Here is a 10,322-nt window from a genome sequence, read left to right as displayed (position 1 = left end):
CTCTGCGAGCGACCTGTCGATTGCGATCGACGTATTGGGCACCCCTGATCTACTGTATATAAAGCATTACTTTGATCTCTTCTGTAGAAAACCAAATTTGATAAATTGATAGCAGGCCCAGGAAACATACACAATCACCCCTAGCGCCAAATTTTGATAGATGCTAAGCATTTCCACTCTCTTCTAAGCCTGCAGCCACCAGCTGCAGCAATAGCGAGCAAAAATCAGTGTGAGGCCTATGAGTGAGTGTACAAGCGCATAGGTCTTGTGGCAGCCTCACCTCTCATGCAGCAGGAAGCCATGGGTCCCCCACAGGCTCCGTGAGCATGGATGCTGACTTACAGGCTCCATCCTGTCATTGAGTCAAATTGTCACTGTGGCATCGCTGAAGAGGGCTGAGGTGGCACTGACAAGCTCACAGAATACCTGTTTGATTTATAGTGGTCAGGATTCAGGAGGGAAGTGATGCAGGAAGGCAAGGAAAGAGAAAGACCTGAGTGTGTATGGGGGGAGGTGATGGTGACAGGTACAGCATGCTTTCCTTTAGGTTCAATCATTCCCACCAGTCTGTCACTCAAATGGAATAATTCAAGCTGAAACAAGTGAAACAGCTGGAACACCTTTACTGAATAGGTGACTTGTAGGTCCAACTGGTAACTATTTACATCTTGGTTCTAGAATACGGAAATTGGTAAAAGCTTTCATGATACAGTCAAATCTATCATGTCTTTATTGTGTTTCCCAACCTTTTCACACCAATTCTTTCAATTTTTGCGGTGAACTGTTCTGGGTCTCACCCTCTTCCAGCCAAGCTGTAACACTCCACTGGGGCTCCACCATAAGCAAAGTCCTTTACCCGCCCCACAGAGGTGGGTATTCACACTAACAATCTTTGTCCCCTCTTGGTATCAACCCTCATGTGAAGGGTCTCTTTGCATTAATGCTCAGTAAGCCACCTAATCTCATTCTCTGCCCTCAGCACAAGGCCACCCTTTTTTCCTCGCCAAGCTGAAACAGCCTTCTGCTCACTGGCAAACTCACTCGGACTTTCACCACATGAGCTGATCACACTTCCAAGAGTCTCCCTCAGTAGTGGGGGCTCTTGCGGGAGGGCAGGATAACCAGAAACCCTGCTTCTTCTGCTGTCCTACCTTTTATTTGCTCTTCCCTCCAACTAAACAGGTCAGGGCCTTCTAACTCATGCCACACAGCTCTTCTATCTACATACGTAGTCAATGACTCCCTAAAGAATCTCCCACCTTCTCTACAGCTGAGGAACTCTTGGGGGCAGGGGATTTCACATATGTGTACCTGAAAGGTACATGTAGAGTTTCAAACAAGCACAAAAGAGTTCAATATTGGCTTGTAATGTGGTTAAATATATGAGGGTGGTTTGAAAAGTTTGGGAAAAAAGCAAGTTATACACTTGGTCGACAGGAACGGGAAATATGTAGCACAGTGGTCAAAGCTACAGCCTCAGCACCCTGGGGTTGTGGGTTCAAACCCACGCTACTCCTTGTGACCCTGGGCAAGTCACTTAATCGCCTCATTGCCTCAGGTACGTTAGATAGATAGTGAGCCTGCTGGGACAGACAGGGAGAAATGCTTGAGTACCTGAATAAATTTATTTAAACCGGTCTGAGCTCTTTTGGGAGAACGGTATAGAAAATTGAATGAATGAATGAGTCCAGCGAGTAAGCTATTTTTCCTACGATACAAAAAAACTGAAAACTCGTTGGACTAAGGGGCTGATTCTACAAATGGGCGTCCAGATTGTAGGCAGCGGTAGGCGAGCTTAAGCGGCCACTTGGTGGAATGGAAACAGTGGGGGAGGGGAGATATGCTCCTTGCTAAGAATGTCTCTGTACCCTACATGTCAGTTCTTGCAGAAAAGAACTGTTTCCATGATATCAGAAGTTGGTTGGACTTAGATGGACCTCTGGTCTTTTTAAAAATTTAAGCCAATACTATGAAAGGGAAGAGCAGGGAGATTTTTAATCTGAGCCTCTGAAATTTGGGATTCTGGGGTAGAAATAGGACTGCAGATCTCAGAATGCTCTACTGGTCTCTAAAGGCACCAAATCAAAATAAAGAATTTGATAGAACAGCAGTTTCTGGAAATGCCACTAGATGGCATTTAGGCCATCTAGTGGCCTGAAATATAGGCCAGCAAACTGACTACATTTCAAACAGATGCAGCCGCTGAGCTGATCGTGGCAAGGGAATATCCCTGTTGTGATCAGCTGAGCTGCTGTGGCAGGGCCGCTTCATAAGTCCTGCCGAAATTGGCAGGAGGGGTTCCCACTCCCTCCTATCTACAAACCTTTGCCCCCCTGTAGCAGCCGGGCAGGAGGGATGCCCACTCCCTACTGCCCCCAAACCCCACCATTGAAGACCAGCAAGAGGGATATCCACATCCTCATGCTAACCCCTCCCCAGAACCTCCAACACCTCCCGGAACCACTGACACCCCGCAAACCAGCACACCCACAACACCCCCTAAATCTGGAGACCCTCCCACCCTGCATCCTTACATCTAGCCTGACCCCCTTCCCCCTCCTTACCTCTGAGAAGAAAGTCCAGTCAGAGGGATGCTTACATCCTTAGGCCCGCATCCAGCCACTCCAAAACAAGCCTTCCCCTTCCTGGTGCATTATGAGTCTTTGATCTCCTTCCTGGTGCATTCTGGATACACTGGGAGTGGCTTAAGACTCTGGCCAGATATGTAAGATCAATCTACCCTGACACTCCCCTTACCTCTGAGAAACATCCTCTGAGGGATGCTTACTCCCTCCAGCTGGCAGGCTCTCCATACCAATATGATGGGCCATCCCCTTCCTGGTGTATTCAGGGAGGGGCTAAGGCTCTGATTGGCCCATGGGAGTGACTTGTTGCTTTGGCTTCTTTTTTACAACATTTTTTTTGGAAAGGGAAGAAACCTAAATTGAGATTGGATTATATGATGGGGAGTTGGAAAAGGAGGGGGATGGGGGTGCCCAATCTTTATTTGTATAATTTGGCTTATGGCCTTTGACATCTTAGAGATTGGTTTCTAGGAATTTGGGAATATACATGGTGTGAGATGGAACGCTCTCTTTTTCGGCCTTTGAACCTTCAATTCTTCTACAAACACCTCTTTGTAATTGACCCATTGATTATAGGGATCATCCGATATTGAAATGTATGAAGTTGATATGGATTACTTTGATGATGGCTTGGAAAATTAAGGGACCGCATACTGATTCTCTTCCAATAGTGGGGAATTCCACCTTTCCTCCTGGTATGGAACAGGGCCCTATTCGCAGATGGGCAGATTCTTTCTTGGAACGTATAATTTCTTTTGCAGGAGAAGACAACAATATACTTTCATTGGACGTATTATTGACTAATTTGGGTGTGAGGCACAATTAGTTCATTATATTACCACACTGAAAAATGAAGGTTTGACATTGAGAGTGGGATATAGACTGGGATCTTTGTTTGAACATCTGGAAGCTCTACCCTCAATTTCATACTTTAAAAAGACCCTTGATTTTGTATATCCACATATGAGCTATAAACGGTTTGCAGATAAGTGGACTGAGGGATTTGGAGTAGAAATTAGTGAGGTAATAATAGAAAAGACTCTTCAATTAGGCATTTCATCAATTTCTAGCATTTATTATAGAGAGAGTCTATTTCGCATGGTTCAGGCTTTACATTTTGGTTGTGTTGAGACAAGAATATGCCTAAAATGTAATTAAAAAAAGGATAATACATTGGGTCATGCTTTTTGGTTATGTCCCAGAATTTGGAATTTTTGGAATGCTATTTGTGTTTTTCTTGGATCAATTATCTATAGAATTGTGGTTCATTCCCCCAGATGGTATTGTTTCTTCAATGGGACAGTATTTTTAAGAAAGGGGTTAGGGAATTATTTCGTAAATCCTTTATTATAGGTCAAAAATGTATTTTACAAATTGATTGGAAGAAAGTCTACCCTTATTTTGGCCTTGGAGGGCAGCATTTCACGCTCTTATGATTATGGAAGAGAGGGCGACCTCCCCATCTTATAAAAAACAGTAAATTTGGGATGACCTGGGAACCTTTTATACAGCAATTATCAGTCAGAGAAGGCAGTTTTGTAATGAACTCATTACATTTGTAATCAGAAAGTGAAACACTACTTATTAGTAATATTTAGGAATGGGGTGGATGGAGGTGGGAAGGGGGGGAGGGAGTTTTGGGTGGTACTTTACTGTGATTGTATTGTGGTGATAATTGATTGTTGATTTCTTGGAATTGTATTAACTGAGTTCAGATAATATTCTTTGCTCACTTTCTAGGGAGGCTGCATTTTTTTTTTTTTTTTTAGTTCAAAATTTTTATTAATATTTCAGTAAAACAAAATAACAGTCCTCAAACTTGAATACAGTGAAAGTACATGAGGAGTAGTGAACAGGAGGAGGAATCTAGCAGTGTACAATTCACCACAATATCTAAAACCAAAACAGGGAAAGCCCTAGAAGGAAAGTAGAAGCGTGAAGTTTAAGGAGCATAAAGGGCAAGAGAGAAAGAAAAGGGGGGTGAAAAAGAAACAAAAGCTTCTACAGAGCAAGTATATCTTCTCATAGAAGTACATAACATGACAAAACAAGAGTGGTCAATTCAATCTGTTTGCATGAAATGGTCTAAAAATTTCCACGGAGAGGAAGTAGAGATAACGGATAGATAACGTTTTTCATAAGCATAGGATTCAAATTTATGATACATGCATAAAGAATTCCACCAAAAGGTGAAATCCAGTAGAGAGGTTGACTTCCAATTCTTTAAGATGTGCATCAGAGCCACCACAAACATCGTATCAATCAGTTTTGGGGGACAGGCTGAGTTGGCAAATTAGGGATGTTGTGATCTGATAATTATCATATCAAATACAAGATCCGAAGAGCATTTAATAGTAGGCCAAATTTTAGACCAAAACTGAAAAAACGGTTTACATCGAAATAACATATGATCAAGGGTGCCTTCATTTTCCAAACAGTGCCAACATTTGGGGTCAGATTTGAGATTCGCTTTCCACATACGAAAAGGAGTCCAAATAGCATGCCATGTAAGAAAGAACATAGATTGAGATATTCTTGATGATAACAGGGGTCGATTAGTGGCAGTCCAAAAACGGTCCCAGTCAATATTTTGTAACGGTGTGGATAGCATGGGTTCCCAATGTTTCAGCGATTGAGAGGAGAATGTGAAGTGATGGTCACGCAGGATGTGATAAAATGTTGAGATAGCCTTACCAGCAGCCAGTACACAGACACACCATCGATGAACAGAGTTGAGGGTTGTAGCATCAGCTATAGTGAGAGAGAGTGTGGCTATAGTCGAAGTCAGTAAAGACCATTGAGAAAAACAATTGCTTAAGCTGGGGAATGAAGAGCAAAAATCAGAGAAAGTGATGAACGAATCAGGTGTTCTCAGCTGAGCTATTGACCACACACCCGCAGCCTGCCATCTCCTCCAGGAGAACGATTTATGATTGTGTTTGAGTTTAGGGTTCTGCCACAGAGACATATCTAATCTAGCAAACATTGAGACATCAGCAGTAGCATCTAATGTGCGTAGGGCCAGCTGCGTTGCACTCAGTAGGGAATATAATTTTAAACGTTGTGGCACCGCCGGGCCCGTGGATACGCTTGGCTCCGGTCAGCGCTCAGAATAGCCTGCGTCCTACGTGCTTCCAGAAAAGCTGGAAGTCCTGCTGGTCACACAATCCAATGAGGAAGCAACAAGATTCAAACAGTCACTTTCAAAAGAAAATAAAGTCCCACTTTATTGTGGAAATGAAGCTTGAACAAGGTTCAGTTCATTCTTTCCCAAAACATAAGAAAATGGAACAAAATAAAATTGAGTTGAAAACCAACAACCAACAACTCACACCTTTCTTGCAGGCGCCACAGGTAAGTAGCAGTGTAGTTCCAATCGTTCTGCCTTTGGCAAATAGGCAGTAACCAACCATCACACTTTCTTTATAAATGAAAACAGTGTTGTGTTCAAGCCTAGATAAAAGGGCGGCTTGGCCCCAACCAACTTAACAATAGTTGGTGGGGGAGGGGAGTAGCCGAATCCACTAACTTTCTTCTGTAAGCAACAGAATGCCACAAATGGCCCCACAATCCCCACCTAGGATATTGTGTGGATTCTTCCCCAAACTACCTCCTCAGGCACACAATCAAAAATTGAAACTTTTCTTGCTTTCAAAAGAAAAACATAAACTCAAACAGTCCAGCATATTGAAACCTAACCAAAAAGGTTTTCACTTTCAGGCACCTAGTAAGGAGCTCAGCACTGCTCCCTTACTTCTCACAGGTGCAAAGAGTTCCCCAGGAAGAAGCCTAAATGATTGCTAGCATGAGCATACAAACAGAAAACAACCAGCAATGAAACTTAACTCTCTTCCATAGGGCAAGCTTCTGTAATGTTGGCAGTTTCTAGGCAGTCCATGAGCTCTGGTTCTGCTAGCTGGTTAGCCTCAGGGTCAGGGGCTGGAACCACCATCTCAATGTCCTGGTAAAGTTGAGGTTCAGGAGAGCTGTCCTGCAAACCTCCTTCCTGGGCTGGCCCAGGGCAGACTGCGTGCCTCCTCCTCCTCAGAGCAGCCTCTAGTGCATTGAGGCGATCACGCCCTGTTCTCTGAGGGGGAGGGGCAGCCTGCAGCTTCTGCCTAGTTTTCCCAGAACTTCTAATCAGGTCCTGCAACTGGGAGTTAGCTGAGTGAGGAGGAGGATTCTGTGGCTGTTTCAGGCTGTTACCCTCATAGTCCTCCCCTCCCCAGGGATCTGTAATCTGGGTTTTAAAGGGGAATGCAGAGTTTTCCCTATTCCTGGACTCTAGCCTGTCACACTGATTAGCTCTTTTAATGGCTGGGCTAGGTTTAGCCAAAGCCTTACCTGGCACAAGCCAAGCTTTAGGGCTAGGGTTGTGACAACATCTAGGTAAGATCATTGTGCAGAGAATAGAGAGTGAATAAGGAGAGCATATAAAACTCTCCATTTCCAACCAAGCCGGAGGATTAGAAGAAGGAGGGTGTTGGAGCCAGTGGGCTCCATAATGAGCTAGAGAGGCAATATGAGAAAAATTAACATCAGGGAGATTCATGCCACCACACAGCTTGGAAGCTTTCAACTTGCTCAATGCAATGCGAGGTTTCTTATCCTTCCAGATGAATTTGGATAAAGAAGTATCAATCCAACGATAGAAAGATTTAGTACAATGTGAGGGGAGCATGGACTAAAGAGATAAGATGTGGTATGGAGGCGCAGGGATTTCCGAGAAAGAGAAGTATATCATCAGCGTAGGCTGCAAGCTTAATTTGTCTGCATGGAGTTTGAATGCCCTGTATATCGGAGTTTTGTCGTATAGAAGCAAGTAAGGGTTCCAGAGCCAAATTAAACAATAGGGGAGATAGGGGGCATCCTTGACGAGTTCCCCGATGAAGCCAAAATTGGTTAGATAGTGAGATATTAATCAAAATGCGAGAAGTGGGTTGCCAATACAGTGTCTTGACTCAATTCAGAAAATATGGACCAAAATTAAGCCACTAAAGAACACGGAACAAGAAAGACCATTTTACACGATCAAACGCCTTCTCTGCATCAATCGCTCTTGGGTCTCACAGTAGTTTGGCGTGAGTGTTAATATGATGGAAAAGACGTAAATTATCTCCAATATAGCGATTTTTAACGAATCCCACTTGTTTAGTGTGTATAAGATTGGAAATTACTTTATTTAGTCTAAGAGATAAAACTTTGGCTAGAACCTTATAATCTAAATTTAGTAGGGAGATTGGTCGATAATTCTTAACATGAATGGGATCTCTCTCAGATTTGGGGAAAACAACTATTGTGGCGTCAACAAAATTATATTGCTTATCAGGATAATTATGAATAAAATTATAATAAGTGAGCATATAAGGAGCTAAAATATCATGAAATTTTTTAAAGAATTCGTTAGTGAACCCATCAGGGCCTGGTGCTTTATTATTGGCCAAAGAAGAGATGGCTCTTGTAATCTCCGAAGTGGAAATCGGAATATCTAATTCGGATTTGACATTATCATCCAGGGATGTATGATCAATAGTAGCCAAGAAGGAGTCAATGGATGAATCAGAGTCTGAGGATTCAGAAGTGTAAAGTTTAGTATAAAAGCGCTCAAATTCTGTGGAGATCATATTTTCGTTAATGACAATATTACCAGAGGAATTGTGAACGGCAGATATGTGAAGTTTTTTCGACCTATGTTTAAGTAAATTAGCGAGAGGTTTCCCCATGATGTTATCACCCATATAATGGCCAGAGGATTGGATAAATAAATCTTTTCTGGCTGTTAAGGAGATAAGAGTGTTGTATTCATATTTAAGTTTCAAAATTTGTTGATATATTAGGGGATCATGAATATGAGTAGACATGTGTTAAGACTCTAAAGTTTTGATGGAATGTTCTAAATGTCTCTCTTTTTGAAGGTGTGATTTTTTTCTTCCATGCAGACAATTTAATAATTTCTCCTCTAATAGAAGCCTTATATGCCTCCCAGATGATGGCAGGGCATACATCGGAATGCGGCAGTATTAAACTCAAAAAATTCAGTTGTGAAAGTCCTTAATTTAGCAACAATCTCATCAGCTAGAAGAAGATGGTTGTTGAATCGCCAAGAAGGGGTGGTAGAAGTGACTGGAGAGATGGTAAGATGTAGGGAGATAGCTGCATGATCAGTGAGAGTTATGGGATGGATGATAGAATCAGTTAAAGAGTGCAATAATGTGGGTGAGGTAAGAAAATAGTCTAATCTGGAGTAAGTGTTGTGTGGATGAGAAAAATGAGAGTACTCCCTGTCCTTAGGATGCAGAATGCGCCGGGGGTCTATTAAGGAATAATTGGACTTGAGACTAAGTAATTCTTGGTGAGATTTAGATTTGGAAGGTTTACAGATGGAGGATCTATCCATAAAAAGATCCTGGGGTTGATTAAAGTCACCTCCAATAATAATTGAGCAAGTTGAATAAGGCAATAATCTAGTCTGAAGATCTCTGAAGAATTCCGGATGATCCAAAACTGGGGCATAAATATTAAGAAAAATAAATTCAGAGGAGTGCAACACAGCATGAATGAGACACCATCTTCCCTCCAAGTCAGCATCATGAGACAGAATGTTTAAGGGTACATTGTCACGAATAAGAATGGAAACTCCATTCTTTTTATGAAGAGCTGCTGAGGAAAAGAAGTGGGAGGAATAACCTTTACTAGTGAATTTGTTAGCAGACGTAGATGGAAGATGATGTGCAATTTTCTTTCTCTTGATGGGGTGATTAAGCCCATTCACATTATAGGAAATAATGTGTAAATCAGCCATATATAAGTATACAATGAAATATGACAATAAAAACCATATAATCATTTAGTATGCAAGTATATAGTTAGATATTGACCACTCTGAGAATGCAGGAAAAGGCATGGAAAAGAAAAACAAAGAAAGGATATACCAAGAAGAATAGCACGTGCGAAGGCAAGGAACACAGTCATAGCATGTGCAGAGTATATAACAATATGTGGGTGTTCCTGATGGAGCAAGTGAGAAGTACCTGGGGCAATCCGAGGAAAGCCACCACTCAGACATGAAACTAAAAAACTTGTATAGAGATAAAACAGGTGAACATATCAGGCGTGTGTCACATCACGCATAAGCAAGAAAATCAACCAGAAACCTGCAGTCATTGCATCTTCAGAGAATCCAGAAATGTGCTGAGATCTTCCGCATCTGTATAAGTGGTTGTAGGGTTGATATAGGTCACCTTCATAGTTGCAGGTATTTGGCGCCAATATCTTTAAGGCCTTGTCGATGGGAAAGAAACGCCTTTCTCTTAAGTGCAGTAGATTTTTCCAGATCCGGGACAATGTCAAATCGTTTGCCCTGGTGGAGAAGTTGCGGGTGCATTTTTGCAGTTGTAATGAGTTGTAGAGCATGCTGGAACCGAAGTATTTTGGCTACTATAGGTTGCAGCGTCTTGATGTGGGCAGCAGGTTTGGAGGGCAAACGATGTGCATGCTCTATTTCAAGCGGAAAATCAAAGGAAAGGCCCAAGGTTTTAGGCAGAAATTCAAGTAAGAAAGTGGCCACATCCGAGCCCTCCGAAAGCTCCGGTAAGCCGATAATTCTTATATTTGATCGCCCACTGCGATTAGAAAACTCCTCAAGATGTCTTTGTAGATTAGAGATCAGTTTATCATGTTTATCCACTAGCTGGAATTTCGTTTGCGCTATGAGAGAGTGAGCCTCAAGCGCATCGA

Source organism: Geotrypetes seraphini, chromosome 3, assembly GCF_902459505.1.
Source record: "Geotrypetes seraphini chromosome 3, aGeoSer1.1, whole genome shotgun sequence".
NCBI lineage: Eukaryota > Metazoa > Chordata > Amphibia > Gymnophiona > Dermophiidae > Geotrypetes > Geotrypetes seraphini.
The sequence above is the reverse complement of the archived record's forward strand: the minus strand, read 5'-3'. Positions refer to the sequence as shown.